Source organism: Mustela nivalis (assembly GCF_964662115.1).
Source record: "Mustela nivalis genome assembly, chromosome: 7".
Lineage (NCBI taxonomy): Eukaryota > Metazoa > Chordata > Mammalia > Carnivora > Mustelidae > Mustela > Mustela nivalis.
Window position 1 is genome coordinate 59082889 of NC_139026.1, and position 19380 is coordinate 59102268.

Here is a 19380-nt window from a genome sequence, read left to right on the forward strand (position 1 = left end):
TAATAGATTCATCAATTTTGCAAAAAAGATATAAATGTAGTTCTTTTTGCATTACTACACTTTCCAACTGCCTTTTTTTTTTTTTTTGAAGTTTAGGATATGATTGTACCTAATTCCCTATCATTATAATAAGCCCTAGGTTTGTTTTCACCATCAAATGGAATTGATAGAGCGGGCCACATGGGTAAAATGAACGTCATTCCATAAGAAAAGCTATAACAGTGTCAGATATGCAAAACAGTATAATGCGTTTTGTAAAATAGCACATTGCATTTTGCCACTGTAGAAATAACCTTATTTTTGCATTTATTTCTTTATGAAGCCAAGGTCAATAAACATACATGGAAGTAAAATACTTAATCCTGATATTTTTAAAAGCATTTGTATGGATTATAATGATTATGGTACCAAATGTTACAGTCCAAAAATACACTGGCTTGAAACAATTAAAAAAAAAAATCAAACTTCAACTTCACTGGTTATAAATGATACATTTTAAACACTCATTTCAACATTCTTTAATATTAATTAGCTAGATGATTGAGTCACTCCTATTTTAATTTATACAAGGCAAACAATAAGATTTACTGTATTTCACAAGATAAAATAAGTGTAGTTAGCAGATTCATGTTAATCGTTCATTTTTTTCTTATTTGAAGTTTTGAAATTGTGACTAAAGTTAACTCTGTTTCAAACCCTAGAAAATTTAGCTTAGTAAAAAACAAACAGATAAACAAAAACAATAAAAAATTTAGCTTAGCTATTCATGCTTCAGGATGGTTTAATCAAACTCACATTTTAGAGTCAGTGGGATGAATTCTTAGCTAGTTTTTAAGAAGAACAGAGCCTGACTATTTTTTAATTTACTAGTTCTAAAGATGATTTGTTATTGTCTGTAAAGGATATCATGACATGTATGTGTTCCTTGAAAAATACTTAAATGCAATATTCTTAACATCTTCAGCTTGATATATTTATTAATTCTTGGTCTTAATTAACACATGAAACCTACTGTAATTAGACATACATATTAAATGAACCTGTTGTTTTTAAATATGGACACCTCTACTAGCTATGCCAAAAATCCTTTGAAAAAAATGTATTTTTATTCTTTCAGTAAAATACTATTAGATAGAAAATTTGACAGTATATCTCAATTTAAGTCAGGCCAAAATTTCAGGCAATAAAAATGTTCACCATTTACCTCAGAGATCAAGTAAAAAATATTTGGAATCTTGGGAGAATTTCAATTCTATATTCATGACACAGACTCCATTTCTCTGGCTCGGACAACGAAGATGAATAAGAATCCAGCTCTCCAGGTTAAAACATTTTCCTTTATACATCTTTTATGGCCATTTGTCTCTATATACCTACTTTGCAGGGTTCTTATAAAGACGAGTGGAATAGTTTGCTCTTAAAGTGCTTAAACTCTTAAGAGGAAAAGTACACTATTAGAGCAAATTATTATTACCTTTATTACTGTAACAAACACAGGGGATAATTGTTTTTGAGTCAAAAAGAACAAGAGAAAGTGTGATTCTGTATCAAAAATGACATGGTGGGTGGTAAATGGTTTTTACTTCTATAAAGAGCAATACAGTAATTTTCACATTGCACTGCTTATAATATGTATCCTCTAAAGACTTTGTTTCATGCACTCACTTTAACAATTTCAATCTTTCTTTCTCACATAAGTTTGCTAAACTTTGTCCTTTGTAAAACCTGTGTGGAGGTATAGCAAAATTACAGAAAAGGAGCTAATTTCTTGCCAAAAATAGACTGTAAAGAATCTAAGACCTCATGCATACTAATTCACTATACTGCATATTTTCTTTTACATTATAGTTTTCATGTAAATTTGAAAATTTTAATGATTTTTGCTGTTTTTCTGAGATTACTTCTTATTTGCCTAATATAACATGTGATGAGAGATAATCCTATTAACTGTATAGTTAAACCACTTTCTCTTTTCATATGTTCTTGAGCTTCATTTTCTATAATGTGTATATTTCCTGATTTGCATTAATTACATATGTTGTATGGATTTCTTATTGGGCTTTAATCTACTTAATTTTGGGTAAAAGTAGGAAAACAATTCCATTCCCTAGGTTTGGCATTTATAGAAAAATGTCAACTAGATTTTAAAAATTAATAGGTAAAAGTGGAGAGGTTTTTAAAGTGCAAGGAAGTCTTGAAAACTGTTCTTTTCTCTCAATTTTTACTCTCCCTCCCTTCCTACATATTATCTTTCTTCTCTCTCTTTCTCTCTCTTCTGGTGCTCCTATATTTGGGTTTTAACAGGACATACACCTACCTAATCACATTCTTCATGGCCATACTCCCGAAGCCACATAGATTTAAACCATAGGGCTTAATTAATACCTGAGTTATTTCGTGGAAGGTATGGTCTACCCTCTCCTTTCCGTAGATGAGTGTTCTTGGTGTTAGTAAGTGAAGAATGGTATGTTTCTAGTTCCTTCCTTAATCTCACTAATCACTCTGGGTCACATGACAATAAAGCAGTAATTACATATCATTCTCATTCTGTGACACTATTCCAGCCCCCCACCAACTCTCTCTCTGTCAAATTTTATAAACAAATTAGGGACTGCATATTACTTGGTTTTGAGTCATCTTTGGTAATGATGGAGAGTTCACATTAAAATCATATTCTTATAACTTCCTTAAAAAAGTAAACATTGTTTAATTTTACAGCTTGCTCCACAAAAAAGAAATTTGCAAGCTCCTTGAGGTATTCTTTAGCAAATTCTTCTAATTTTAAAGATGATTCATGTTTACTACGAGAGTCTTTTGAGCACCTGACTTAGAGACAGCCATTTGCCAATCACTTACTGATAGTTTTAGAAGTGATATCATGAAGACGAGTAATTCCAAATTTAGCAGAGCCTGCACAGCACTAGCATGCTCAGCTTCCTGATAATTTCTGCAGGTGGGGTGTAATGATGTTTAGTGGACCAGCTAATAGGTAAAAGTATCCTATGGAAAGTGTTCGTTGTAAACCTTTGAACGTTTATTTGTGAAAGTAAAATAGTTGTACTATATTGAAATAAATAGGTTCATTTATTCTAAATAAATTTTTGAAATCAGAAATTAATTCATTCCTGGTGCCATGCAGTACTCTAGGCTTTGGACATGCGTTGTTGCACAAAACTGGCCAAAATCCCTTACATAACAAAGCTTACATTTTAGTATGGAGAGGCAATGAACATTAAGTTGCTAAATAGGTAAATTATATAGGATATGGGAAATGGATAGTCTAAAGGAAAAAATGGAGCAGAGTATGAGATTTGGAGAGTTCTAGAAGTAGGTGGGCAGTTTTTTTTTTTTTTTTATAAACATATATTTTTATCCCCAGGGGTACAGGTCTGTGAATCACCAGGTTTACACACTTCACAGCACTCACCAAAGCACATACCCTCCCCAATGTCCATAATCCCACCCCCTTCTCCCAAACCCCCTCCCCCCAGCAACCCTCAGTTTGTTTTGTGAGATTAAGAGTCACTTATGGTTTGTCTCCCTCCCAATCCCATCTTGTTTCATTGATTCTTCTCCTACCCACTTAAGCCCCCATGTTGCATCACCACTTCCTCATATCAGGGAGATCATATGATAGTTGTCTTTCTCTGCTTGACTTATTTCGCTAAGCATGATATGCTCTAGTTCCATCCATGTTGTCGCAAATGGCAAGATTTCATTTCTTTTGATGGCTGCATAGTATTCCATCGTGTATATATAGCACAACTTCTTGATCCATTCATCTGTTGATGGACATCTAGGTTTAACATATTAAAAAGCATTGTGTATAATTCTCATGAGATATAACAAAGACTCAAAGGTAGAAATCTATTTGGTAAGTTCTGTGAACAAAAGCAAGTGGGGGTACTACAGTGAGCCTAGAGCATGGTGCTTGTCAAAAAATGAGGCTAAAATTATTGGACCAATAAGCTAACTTGGGTTTTTTTCAGAGTGTGCAGCCCTGGTAAAATTTTGAGCAGAAAAGTGATCTGTGACAAATTAAAATTTGTATTCCACTACAGTGGAATCAAAGAGTGGAGTCAGATGTGTATAGTATATCATACAAAAAGTTGTATCAGTGTATCTTTCTTTGCCAAGCAGATATTTAGAAAAATTCTCTGTAAATGAAGATTTCCCCCCCCCCCATGAATCAATTAGAATCACTTGAGGGTGTGACCTTTAAAAGAATCTTATTGTCCACCTTTTGCAAAGTAAAGTCTTCTTCATTTCTTTGCAAATAATCATAGGGTAGTTTATACTCAAACCATGTACAGTGCCATTTCTAATAAAATGGAAGTTGGAATAAAATGGTCCTGTATAATCAAAGACAACCAAGACTAATCCCAAATATATTGATTTTGTGTGGGGGAGGCAGTAAGGCCTGAGTAAGAATATATGTGCTTGAAAATTTCTATAGGTTATTTTATAATTGCGGTGGACTTCTGGACTTCAATATTTATATCTCTCCATGTGCCCATGTGAGGGGGGTGTGTGTTTGTGTGCACGTGAATGCACTTGTCTGGGAAAGAGAGAAAAAAGAGACAGATGGAATGGAATAGTCTCATAAATACATATAAAAAATGAGCAGATTTTTAGAAATCTACCTACCCATCCATCCATCTGTCCATCTATCCACCCATCCATCCATCCATGTTATAATGTTCAATAGAATACCAGCATCTGATTTCATTCTGGAAAATATCAAGGCAAAAATGATCTGGCATTACTTGTCAGTAGGGATACAGTCAAGATACCAGTATACCACAATAAAATATATGTATCCTTTTACTCCACACAGCAGAAAGGAAAAATCTTTAAGGAAAAACAAGTACAAATTATTTTTCTCCTACCACACAAGTTGGCTCATTTATTGCTCCCCTCTTCTTTATGAGAAGGACCATGAAAATCACACAAGGGGTCAATGTTCTTTTTATTTTTTCTTTTCTTTTCTTTTCTTTTTTTATTTCTTTTTTAATTTAAATTCAGTTAGCCAACATATTGTACATCATTAGTTTTTTGATATAGTGTTCAATGGTTCATTAGTTGCTTTTAGAATTGTTCATCTCAATTCTTGTCATTTCACTAGTTTACTTTTATTCTATGTGTTTGTAAATTTCCTTGGTTTTGAATTTAAATCTGGGCATCTATCTATAGGAAATTGTATGTATGTCACAATGGGATAAAAAGAAAATATCTACAGATAAGAAGTCTTAGAAAGAAATGCCAGAATGTAAGTAGATGCCAAAATAATGTTTATGTTTTTCTCTAGGGTTAGCTGAGGTCATGCCTCATAGATTGATCCTAAATGTCACTTTTGTCACCCGTGCTACTAAGTGGCTCATTCCACTTATTTAGATATTTTTGACAGTTCTCTCCTTTGATTTCCTAAAGTGTAGCTTTCCTAAAACTTATTAAAGTGGTGAGGTTCATTATTTAGCAAGAGAAAACTTGACGGTAAGAATTAAAGAAACTTTTAAATTATTTTAGCACACTTTCTCTCCTTTATGTATTCAAGGTATTAACACCTTTCTGATGTTTTGTTAAAGCCAAGGAAAAAAATTATTCCAGAAGTTTTTTGAATTTAACAAAATCCTACACAGATTACACTCAAATTAAAGATAATTTATATTATGTTAAGAGTATTAACCATATGTTGCTTGTAATAAGATGAGACAAGCCTAACATACATTTATACACAGTTTGTACTTGTTTTTCCTTAAAAATACATACAGCCTCCAAAAAGTGATAGCATATATATTTTTTAAGAAGAAAATTTCATACATATTTCTATCAATGTGAACCTTTTCTGTCAACATATATTCACCTTGTCATGCTGGCTTTTCACAATTGCTATCTTGAGAGCTTTAATTATCTCCTAAAATTATAAGTATTTACATTTGTTTTGTCTCATGATTGTTTGCCACTAATGTGTCACATTCTTTTTTTTTTTTCATGTGTGGTGACAACTGGTCACTCATCATTAATAAAATGACAAGTGTCTTATCCAAGCTATAAACACAGTAGGTTTTTAAAGCAAACTTCAAAGACTAAATCTCCTCTGTGATTCCTACAGAGTATACACATCAATAGAGTTGACAGTGTGCTGTCACTTTCTTCTACTAAGGCTAACTGAATTATCTGCTATACATTATGCACTATAACCAACAGTACTCTTTCAAGAACCAGATTTGAAAGCATGTAAGTAGTTAAAATGTTTGCCTTTCTTTTGGGAATCCATGTTTACTTATAAAACAGAAAACAGAAAGAGAGAAATATATCGTTAGTTGATCTCACATTTTATTTATATTTAACCATGTTATAGCTAATGGTTTTATGCAATTTGTTTAAGGTTAGTGATAGTAAAAATTGCTTCTTTTTGAAACTGACCTAACAACTTAATTTAGCCCTGCATCTTGGTATGTTATTCTTTCATAAAATTTTATAAAAAGAGAATGACTCAAGTGACACAAGTCAGTGTAAGCATTTATGTATATGAAATAAATTTAAATATATAACATTATCTAGCCATTAAAAAATACAGTTGACAAAACTAAACCAATTTCTGGTAAAAAAAAATATTTCCTGCAGCGTAAAACAGATTTTATATTCTGGAGGTAGAAGATATTTGAAGACATAGCAACAACTAAAGACAGAACTGTAGTATCTTCAGGGACTCTGTGTAAGTATTTATACATTTTCACCTCAAACAGAATATTTGTGATTTCGATCTCATTTATAATATAGGTAATACTTCATATCTAACCAGTATCATTCAATTATTTACTCAGTGATTCTGCCTATAAAGTCAATAAAATATTTGCAGTGAGCAAGGAGCAGATACAAAGACAAAGAAAACATAGTTGCTATCATCAATGAACTTGAAATCAAATTAGTGATGGCAAGGGCAACATACTATAAGCAACCTACAGATATTATAAATGACTTCTATAAACATGGTGCATATGTTAAGGCAGTGGCAATAGAAAATGGGAAGTGAATTGTTTTAGGAGATATTTTAATAGTGAAATTGACAATATCTTGTGTCTCAGTAAATGTGACGAAAGGGAAGAATCAACTAGTGAAGTATTGTAGGACGTGAAGTATTTTAGGAGTTATTGTAATAGTGAAATGGACAATATCCTGTGTCTCAGTACATTCTTATCACTAGGACGTTTTCATCTTAAGCTTTCAATCCTTACTTTTTAGCCATATGAGCCTGGATTTTCTATCTGTTAGTCAGTCATAACTTTCTGCCCAGGCAGGGTCTGGATTCTTAGTCCCATAGTCCCATATCTCAAACATAATAATGGCAAATACTGTCAGGATACAGTGGCTCAAACAGTTAGTTGACCTTAACTGTAGATTCTCCTCTACATCCATTCAATAGTACTGGTCCCTACAATCTGGGCTGCTTCAGCTGCTTCATCTGCTTTCCAAATGTCTTTTATTTAAGATCTTTTCTCAATGTTCTTGGTGGCAACATTCTTTCACAAGCTGCTTCATCATACATACATACAAGTAAGAGTCCTACAAAAACTCCTGAAAAGCAGTTTGAAATAAAGCAAATTAAATACAAATAACGAATACTGCATTTCATAATCCTTACTTGACAAGCTTGCTTTACAATCTAAAGGAAATAAAAAAAGTTTAGAAAATGATATAAAATTATGGACAAATTTATTGCTTTTATCATTACTGGGAAACTAACATTTTATATTTTCTTAGCATCCTGTGTTGAATTACTCATGGAGTTCAGTTAATCAATAGTAATTATTGATTATTAAAGAACAGAAAAATAAACAGGTTAATATCAGGATTAGCTTGAACATTTTTGGTGAAAGAACTGGATGTGGATGCAATATAAAAAGGCACTCGATAGGTAAAAGGGGTCCAAAGGTACAAACTAACGGTTATAAAGATAAAAGTCATGGGATTGTAATGTACACTGTGTTGACAATAGTTAATAATACTGTATTACATAGTAAAAGTTGCTATGAGAGTAGATCTTTGAAGTTCTCATTCACAAGAGGAAAAAAAAAAAAGCAACCAAGTGCTTGGGGGGAACTTAGAGAATTAATGTGGTCATCTGTTAATTATGGACCCTTTGTATAATAGTAGGTAAGAAAATGAACCAACTTTCCCTATTTCAAGCTTTCTGAAGAAAAGTACACTTCATATTATAAAGACATATGATATTAATATACTATATAATTTTACTGAACTGAAATAATATAAGCAGTATGTGTAGCTGTAATCCATGGGTTTCTTTTTTATTTGTGGTAAAGAAATTCTGAATTACCTAAGATATTATCAAATTTATAGCTCACATTTATATGAACACCTCCATCTACAAAAAAAGTAGTTAAAATAATTGCAAAATTAGTTATATCTTTTTAAAAAGGGATAGAAAAAAATGGGCCTGTTCTGTCTTTACCCAGAAACTAATATGCATGTCTGTGTGAAATTAGATATGAATGTCAGTAATATCCACATACCAAACCCCCAACCAAAGGGACTACTTTGAACAAGATCAGCTATAAAATTTAACAAATGCTTCAGACATTTACAACTCTGCACAAATATAATGGAACCTATACCTAATACTTTAAACTGCAGGTTTTATGTGGTAAAATGCTATGCCCAATGAATTAGAAATGCCCTTATCAATCTTATGGTGAAAATGAAGATGATTGGCCAAAAAAACCCTGTTTATTATAAAGAATAAATAAAGTAAAACACTTTATGCCTTAATGACAAAAACTCATACATTACCTAAAAATAAGAGCACAGATGCTACAGACCAGAAGAAGAGTGAGGTTTTCTGATTATGAAACAAAATCTGAATTGCAAAGAAATAAAGGATTGTTTAAGGTATCACAGGGTATTAAATCTGAATCCAACTCAATGATAGTGCAATGAGAGCTTGAAGAATAAAATTTTTGACATAAAAGACTCATATTTTGCAGTGGGTAATAGTTACTATTGATGTAACTCATTGATTTTGTATGGACTGCATCATGTAGCTATTTTCCCTCCATTTTAATATAATTCACCATCAGAAAAGAAGTAGAATAAGTTTGAGCTGGCTAATTTTAAGCACTTTAGAAAAGAAGTGTATTCAAACTATGAATAAAGATAGGAAAATGAGGATAAAGATGCTGTACAATGATTTTTGCATTTAAAAAATGTATGTTATATATGATCTTGGTACAGTATACAATATGTTGACAAAAAATACCATAATACTACCTTAAGATAGTTAGTATTTAAGTCTGGGTGTAAATGAACTAAATCAGTGCCTTCTGACCCTGTAACACAAAGTGTGAGACACTGATGGACTGTCTGATCATGGATGTTACTAGTCCACTATGTTTCATTAAAACCACTGTTTATTTCCACTGTCATCACATTTGTAGCAAGACCTTAACCTTGTTAAGTATTGGCACTTTGAGTAACACTGTGCTAAACGTATCAGAGGTTAGCTATCATTTATCTATATACCTACAAATATCTGTATAAAAATATAATTTATTTTTGGAAGACGACAAGATCTATGGATGCAACAGTATCTCCCTTTCTCCTTGCTCCAAGTTTTTCCATAAAGACCACATCAACCCCTTCCCTGTCTCTCACTACCCACCAGAGGGGAGACTATGTGGAGTCGCTTATTTCTGTGAAGTATTACACAATCTGTAGGAAAGATGATTTGACTAGAAAGGCTATGTTTAAAAAAAAAAAATCACCAAGATTTCTGACAAATGGACAGAAGAGGGAATAATTACTACTGGAAGGTGAGACAGGAGGCAGAAGTTTGGGGGCTGGCTTCTAATGATCTTTAAATTGGTGTCGCCAAAAAATTGGGCAGTAGAGATGGGTCTTTTTGAATGGTATTTCTGTGGGAGATGAATTGGATTCCTGTTAATGCTTTTAAGATGAGAGTAAAAGTTTTTTAATTATTTTAAATTACTGTGTATTTGGAACTGTGAGCCTATTTTAATGCCAGCCCTAAGTGTGCCATTGAAGAACGAGACAGAGCTGGAGGATAATTTTTATTATCCCAAAAAGGTATCAATCGCGAGGAGATAGACCTGAGAGTGGACAGAGAAACAAAGGTGGAAGGGGGACACTACATGAACCCAAATGGGACCACAGTGGTCACATAAGGATATTGACACAGTGTCATTCCTTAAGAGCATCTAAATCACCACCATTCACTTTTATCAAGAGGCAACTAATTAGTATCTGAAACTTTGCAAGTCTAAAACCAAATCCTTGGTTTCTCCCAGCAACATTTTTTTCTTTCACTGCTTTAACTATCTCGGGTAATCACAACTCTTCTTATCACTCAGGCCAAAATACTTGAAGTCATCCTTGACACTTCTTTTTCTCTCATTCCACGTCATGTACACCAGTAATTCCCGTGAGCTCTCTTTTTACCAGGTCCTCTGAATCTCACCATGTCTTGCTACCCATGCACGAGCACTCCTCCCTGGAGCATGGCCATAGTTTTTACCTGGTTCTCCTCCTTCTGCCCTTGCGGTGACCCACCTGTCAAAGGAAGTCTTTCAAACGTAATACAGATCATGATGTCTTCTGTCCAGGCCTATTAGATTTTATTTTACTTAGAATAAAATCCAGGATTCTATCCACAGTTGATAGAGCTTACATATATCTATCCATGACTGGTTTTCGAGTATCATTCTCTACTTTTCATGTCCTGCATGAAGGACATCTCCCCTCTATCCTCACTGTTTTTGTTGTTATTTGTTCATCCGTATAAAGAGACTTCTCAAAGCCTTGCAATTGTTTTTCTCTTTGCTTGGAAAGCCTTCCTGCAGATATTTGCATAGTTTGCTCTTTCCGTTATCATAGGTGGGTTTATCCACCCATCACATCATTTATCTGTTTATTTTGGTCTGTTTCCCACTGTAATGTGAGTTTCCTGATGCCATGTATTTTATTTTATTGCTGTGTTCCCCCTACCTAAAATTGTGCTTGGCCCACAGTGGGCCCTTATTTAGTGTAATATTTCTTAAGTGAATAAAATACCTTCCCAAGGGCATTCACTTCATGGTATTACAATTATTTGTTTGCATGTAAATATAACCAGAAGAATTTTTGATTCTTGAGGATAGGGCTTGGTTTAGTTTGGATCGCCCAAGAAGCAGATGCCGTGATGGAATTAGAAGTGCAGGAAGTTTGTTCTAGGAAATTCCTATGAAGGATAAGGAGTGAGGCAGAGAGGGAACAGGAAGCTTTTGGACTGCAGGGCAGGTCTGATTTCTGCAGTGGAGAGCAGAAGAAAGACTTGGGTGGAAAGAGTCGCAAATGGCAGTGCAGTCCCAAAAAGGTTTCATCCAGACCAACGGGGAGTTTTTGGACCAACGTGGTCATTAAAAGTGGCTTACCTAGTTCTCACAGCAGTGGGCCTGTGCTGTAAGTTTGTTATATGCAGTAATTGGTGGGAGCAATGTGGGAAGGGTGTCTTAGGAACAAATGTGGTGATAGATCTGGCACCCAGGGTCGTAGGCAATTAGAGTTTATGTAGCAGGAGATCTGAACGGTGCCATTGAATGGACACCACTGGGTCAAGTATTTTATATCTCCATGTACTATCACAACACTTGACCAAATCAAGAAACACATGGTAATATTCCCCATGCCACAGAGCTGCTTGCTGCTGTCTCTTGTATTCTGTCTTTCCAGATCATCTTAGATCCCCTACTCCAGGAAAATCTCCTTAAGATAGCCCTGTTCATAATTGCTTCTCTCATATTAAGAATGTTAGAGGTATTAGCTGTACTAGCTTACATTAATTTGGCATAAATATATTGTTTATTTAATATATCAAAGGTTTGCTGTCTCATGAAATCGTAAGTTCTCTGAGAGATAATCCACTTTTAATACTTCTAAAAGTATTAGATGCATAAGATAACAATTACATTGATAGTAATTACTAAATGAGTACTGAACCAAATATGAACTGGGTCCTTTATCAGTAAACAATCTGAAGATACAAGTAACAACTGAAGGATCAGGGGTATAGAGTCGGAGGACAGTTGTTACTATAAGGAAAAGCAACAACAAGAGCCAAGGTGGCAGTTTTTCTGCTGGAAAAAAGAGCAACTGTACTTCTGAGAGTGCAGGTTTCACTTATAGTGTGAAAAAAATGATACATAATAACAACAACTTTTTTACAAAGTATATAAATATTTCATTACATATGAAATGGAGAGTTTTGATAGTATTTAAAAATGGGTTTTGTGATGATATATAAATTGAATGTGGGACCACCTTTATTTAAAGGATATTGCAAACCTAGAAATTAAAATTGTTGGAAAGGGGTGCCTGGGTGCCTCAGTAAGTTAAGTGTCTGACTCAGTTTCAGTTCAGGTCATGATCTCAGGGTGATGAAATTGAGCCACACATCAGGCTCTGTGCTCGGCAGTGTCTGAGATTTTCTCTATTCCTCTCCCTCTGCTCCTCCCCCAACACTCATGCACACATGCTCTCTCTTGAATAAATAAATAAAATCTTTAAAAATAAACAAAAATAAAATGTTTGTATGTCTAAATATACCCATATGCATTACTAGAAACTTTAAAATTAGTTTAGTATTAATAAAATATGCTGTTAGATTGAATATTGAAGATTAAAAAAAAAAGTGATGAAATCTTTCCCTTTTTGAGAATCGTGCAAAACCAGTGCAGTGGTACCAACTACATAAACATGAAATTGCATTTGCCTATTTATTGTAATAAAAAATAACAAGGGTGAAACAATTTATACTATTGCATTATTTATAGGTAAGAAAGTAGCAGTAGATAGAATAAGTTCTCCTTTATAAGAAAATTTAGAGTTCAGTGACTTAGTACTTCCCAATTGGACAAAATTATTGTTTAAAGATTCTAAAAGACCTACTTCTTCCATGACAGGTTTTCTTTAATTTTTAAAATGTTTATTTATTTACTTTTTATATTCTAGTATAATTAACATACAGTGGTTATATTAGTTTCAGGTGTAATCAATATAATGATTCAATAATTCTATAAATTATCTAGCGCTCCTTACAAGAAGTGTACTCTTAATCACCTTCACCTATTTCACCCACCCATCTCCTCCTCCCCTCTGGTAACCATCTGTTTTTTTTCTCTAAAGTCAAAAGTCTGTTTTTGGTTTATCTCTTTTTCTTTTTTTTCTGTTTGTTTTGTTTATTAAATTTCACATATGAATGAGGTCATATGGTGTTTGTCTTTTTCTGACTGACTTATTTCACTTACCATTATACCCTCTCTATCCATCCATGCTGTTGCAGATGACAAGATTTCATTTTTTATGGCTGAGTAATATTCCATTGTCTATATATACTACAGATTCTTGATCCATTATCTGGTGATGTGTACATAGGTTGCTTCCATTTCTTGGCTATTGTAAATAATGCTGCAGTAAACAAAGGAATATCTATCTATCTATCTATCTATATTTTGGAATTACTTCATGACAGTTTTTTTTTTTAAGGTCTTAAGAGATCATCAATCAAAAACCCATTTAGTTGACTGAGTGCCACCTACTAAATTTCTATCTTGAATACAAATCTTTGCCAGTTGAAATTATATCAATGGACTATCTGGTATGTTTCTTCATGGATATATAGGATTACATATTACTCCTAGAGATTTAAAAACATGTGATACAAATTCCCTAAGTAAAATAAATGTTCCCATAGTGAATTGTTGAACAAGAGAAATCAATTTTTTGCTTGAGGAGATTGTTTATCCCACTGTGTTTTATGTAACAGTTTGACTGTTTTGGAGGAAAAATCTCTAACACATAAACAATGATAACTTTATTAGCTTCTACCTCTTCTTGAATCTCACTTTTCTTCAAAAAGTCATTGAGAAGACTGAAAAAAGAAAATTTGCCAACCATGTGTAGATATGTAATGTGTTGAATGCTTGTTAATCTGATTTTCTAATCCATTATAAAAAAATTTTCTGGTTGGACTAGTCTTCTCAATTGTTTTCAATTACTGTTCAACTGACCAAAATTATACCTGACCTGGATAGCCTGATTGACATGTATCAGAATATAAATGTTAAATGTCATCTTTAGCAACTTCATCTCTACCCTACCATTCTCATTATGGACTAGTGTTCATATTCAAAGGCAGTCAGTGTTGTAAGATACCAAAATTTAATATATCAGTATATAAGAAAAAATATACTTTATGTTCATAATTTATCAGCCTTATGCTTGATCTCAGTCATGAAAATAACAGAATGAAATTTTTACTTCTGTGGCTTACTCAATTACCATTTCTTACAAAATACAATATAGTACTGTTAGGAGAAACTCTTACAGTTCACTATCAAACCTGTAAAGTAATCATTTACAAGGGATAAATCCAGACATCTGGGAAAAAACTTAAACTATATATCTTCTTTGTCTAGAAACATATAAAACTGGTGGGTAATTAAAGTTTAGGGTTTTGTATTATAAAATTTATATACAGACACTTTCTACATGAAATCTAAATACTGTAATATAAAATTAAAAATTTTTAATCTAATCATTTGATTTATTTTCTATTAGAAGAAATTCAAATTAGTATGATCATTTGTAATCTTTAGTTTTAAAGTTCATAGCTAAGAAGAACTGTCATATGTAGTTCTGAAATATTTCCTTCTTGTATCTACCATAGAATCTATGTCTTTAAATTAGTATAACCAAAATTATACTACATATATACATTAATTTAAATATCAAAGGATAATAATAGAATGTTCCCTATGCTATTAGATCTTAAAAATTATAATAGATGTTTCTTTAAAGTTTACTGTGTTCTAGGGTCTATTCTAAGTCACATAATTATTTATTCTTTCATATTAACAAGAAATACAAGAAATAAAATTCTGACTCCACTTTACGGATGATAAAATTGGGGCACAGAAGGTACCCATAGCTAGTAAGTGATAAAACTTCTAGACAGACCAAGTACTCTGACTGTACAATCAGCATTTAGAGCCTGCTAATGTATATAATCTTTTTACATTATTGTTTAGCTAATGTTTTGTGTTTTTCTATCAGGGAAAATGATCTGTAGTATTTTAGACTTCAAATCCTATATATTTAATGGTCTGTCAATAGTTAATCCTGTTTTTGGAAAATAATTTTCCCTTTTTAATTTTAATTTAATCTCCGTATTTTAAATGCAGTCAATATCTTTGATTTAGATTTTAGCAAAAAAACCTTCTTTTTTATGTTTTATTTATTTGAGAGAGAGACAGAGAACAAGTCAGGGGAAGGGCTAAGGGAGAGAGAGAATCTCAAGCACACTCCCTGCAAAGCTTGGAGCCCAATGTGGTACTAGACCTCATGACCCTGAGATCATGACCTGAGGTGAAATCAAGTCAGTAACTCAACTGACTGAGTCTTCCAGGCGCCCCTAAGTGAAAACCTTCTAACTGGCTCCATTGCATATTGTCCTGCTTTTATTAAAATAGTACTCTACCCGAATGTTAGAGTAATCTTTCTAAAATATAAAATTGGTTGTTATTCTCTGACTTAGAATACTCACTCCTTCAGGGTAAGAGTCATTTTCTTAGACTGTTGTCTGAGACTTTACCTCATCCTGTCCCTACCTACCCCTCTGTTCTGACCTCTCATGACTTCTCACTTCCACAGTACTCTTCATCGATACAGAACAATGCTTAACTTTAGTGTACTCTGTTCCCTTGCTGCTGAACCCTGCACATACTTTTTATGTCATTCATTGGCTTTTCTCTTCACATACTCTTCAAACACCAGTATCATGCTGATTATGACATAATTTTCTAGCTGTTTATTAACTGATACATCACTTCACCTATATTATTGTGAGCAACTCAGAATAGAGCCTACCTTTCATCTCTGAACTCCTACTGGCAAAACTTAGAGTAATCATATGGTAGCAGTATTAAAGAAATTCTCTGGAGCAACTGAACATCCCTTTCAGTGGGATCTTACTCAGTGACACACATATGAGCAAGTGGCCTGGAGAATACAACACACACACACACACACACACACACACACACACACACACACACACGGATTATAACTAGAAATTAGAGGCAAATAAATCACTTGAGCCTCAGTAAGCTAACACTTGAAGCTAAGAATTTTCCCCATACACATAATTCATACTCACTAAGCCTATTCTAATTCTTGTAATTTCAGTGCCTATAATTTGCATGTAACCAGCATACAACCATCAAAGCATCATGTGTTAAAATAAAATGCACTAACTCATTTGAAATAGACATGGCTATGGACTAACACTGATGGAAATTTGAAGTTTACTTAAATTACATTTATATATAAAACACTAAATATAATCACTTTCAAAATTCAATTTGACAAAGCTTAAAGAGTGAAAGAGTGTAGAGTTTTTTTCCTTTCCTTTTCTTTTTTTTTTTTTTACTTTTTTAAAAATCTGTGTATAGTTTATATACAATGTTAGATTTGTTTTAGGGGTAGAACGTAATGATTCAGCTTCTTTATATATTATGCTGTTCTTTCCACAAGTGTAGCTATCATCTATCACCATTTAATACTATTACAATATCATTAACTATATTCCCCGTGTTGTGCTTTTTATTCCTGCGTTATTCATTCCGTAACTGCAAGCCTGGAGTGGTGTTTTCTTGAAATACTAAATTGATGATACTGTCAAGCCATATAAGAATAATGAAACAGAAATATGTATATTTGTTTAAATACTTTTGTACTTTTTTCCTTTCGGTTATTCGTTTTTATCCTGATATATAGTCATCCGTACAGTCAAGAGATAGTGTAGTCAATAAAACCAGATGCAGCATAGGACAGTGTAATAGAACTATTAGGGATTTAAAAATATGTGTGAATAATATGTTAAAGTATTTTGTGAACAAGATGGGCATAATCTATAAAAATGGAGAACATTAGACATATAAACTATAAATGAGAGCCCAGTGGAAAATACAGAATTAAAAAAGGACACAGAGATGAAGGATTCTTTTGATCAGGTTGTTAGACCACAGCAGAGGAAGAATCAATTAATGTGAAGATAGGTCAAACTAAATCACCCAAAATAAGGGGCGCCTGGGTGGCTCAGTGGGTTAAGCCTCTTCCTTCAGCTCAGGTCATGATCTCAGGGTCCTGGAATCCAACCCTGCACTGGGCTCTCTGCACAGCAGGGACCCCGCTCCCCACCACCCCACCACTGCCTCTCTGCCTACTTGTGATCTCTCTCTGTCAAATAAATAAATAAAATCTTTATAAAAAAGAAAAATCACCCAAAGTAACACAAAAAAGAAAAAGAAAATAAAAACAAAGATGAATGTTTAAAGAAGAACAGAGTATTCAGGAGCTATGGCCCAATATCAAGCATATTAACATATATGAAAATGGTGTCCAAAAAAAGACATTGAAGAAAACTGAATAGAAAAGAAGAAATATTTGAGGTACCTGTAAAGGTGGAGGTGAGATAGAAATATTATATGATGAAAGAAATGAAATTGGACTAGATAGATATTAATATTTATTAATATCAATATTTATACCTATAAAAATAAATATTGTATCTATAGATACAGGTATAGGAATATGAAGAGAGAGAGATGCAAGCCAGAGGACAATGGAGCGTTATCTTTAAATTGCTGAAAGAAAAGTTTGTCAATGCAAAATTTTATATAAGAAGAATATGTTCAAAAATGGAAACTACACTTCTAGTCTGGCAAGATGGAATAGCTCCATTTTTCCCAATTGCAACCTCTTAAAAATACAAAACCCTGGGTATAACATAAAAAAGGGATCATAGGAAGACTGAAAGTTGGAAGGAAGAAAATGGGCTTGAGAAACACCATGGTGGTATGTTCCTGGATTTTCTTATTATTTCCCATATATCCTCAACAGATTATTGCAGGAGCCTCCAACCTGGAAACATCAATAGACAAAGCAAAAAAATAAAAACAAGAACACAAGCAAAACAGAGCTTAAACTCCAGGAAAAACCCATTCCTTCTGGTCAAAAGGCTAGAAATTGGGGAATTCTAATAAATAGAAAATCTCCCTATTAGTACCTACTTCACTCTAGTCAAACACCAAACAAAAAACTACCCCTCTACACAGTTTCAGGGAGGAACAAATAACTGATTTTCCATCCTTCTCTGCTCACTCTACAATAGCAGATTACAGCACTATGAATCAATCATCCTGTAGATAGTGTTGGTGGGCACTGATCTGCATTCTCACTTGGCAGAAGCAGGAGTCGCTCAAATAAAGAGATAGTGTTAGTGGAAATAAACAGGGATGTGATTTCCCATTCCCCCATTAGCCAGTAACAACACTTAATAAGGCCATGCAAGGCAGGACTAGTCAGCCATTTGGTCTCTTCTTAACGTTAGAGTCAGCAGGGTTGAGAGGAGCTGGTTTTCTACCCCCGTGTGGCATCAGCAAGGCTTATATGGAGGTGATGGTGCTCCAGTTCTCTTCCCTTTGCTGTCCAGTATCAGCAGGAGCAAGGGAAAGCTGAGCTTCCATCTTTATCTGGCATCAACTAGATAGGATGAGGTGGTAGAACGTGGAGCTATTTCTGATTTCTTTAAGATAGTTGGTGAAGGGAGTTCCGGGAAATTGGAAGGGGAGGTGAACCATGAGAGACTATGGATTCTGAAAAACAATCTGAGGGGTTTGAAGGGGCGGGGGGTGGGAGGTTGGGGTACCAGGTGGTGGGTATTATAGAGGGCACGGATTGCATGGAGCACTGGGTGTGGTGAAAAAATAATGAATACTGTTATGCTGAAAATAAATAAAAAATAAATTTAAAAAAAAGATAGTTGATGACCTAAAACAAACAAAAAAAGTAGCAGTGAATTGTGGGAACTTTAACATGTATAGAAGTAAAGTGTACAATAGTAACACAAAGAATGGGAAGGTAACATTTAAATTATACTGTTGCAGGATTCCAAAAATTCTACTTTAAAGTTGTATAATTTATTATAGTGTTGATTCTGATAAATAAAAGGTATACATCATAAACCCTAAAGCAACTCCTAAAAATAGACAGTAATATAACAAGACAGTAATAGGAAAAGTGTAATAATAATCAATTATTTTAATTTACCAAAAATGGTGGGAAAATAAGAGAACAAAAGAGATGGGATAAATAGAAAATAAGTAGCAGGATGATAGACCATAATCTAATCATTTTGATAATTTCATGTAATATAAATTTTTTATTAACAAGAATTTTCTGATTGGATAAAAAAGGAAGATCCAACTAAATTCTATCTACAAAACACCTGTTAATATAAAGGCACAT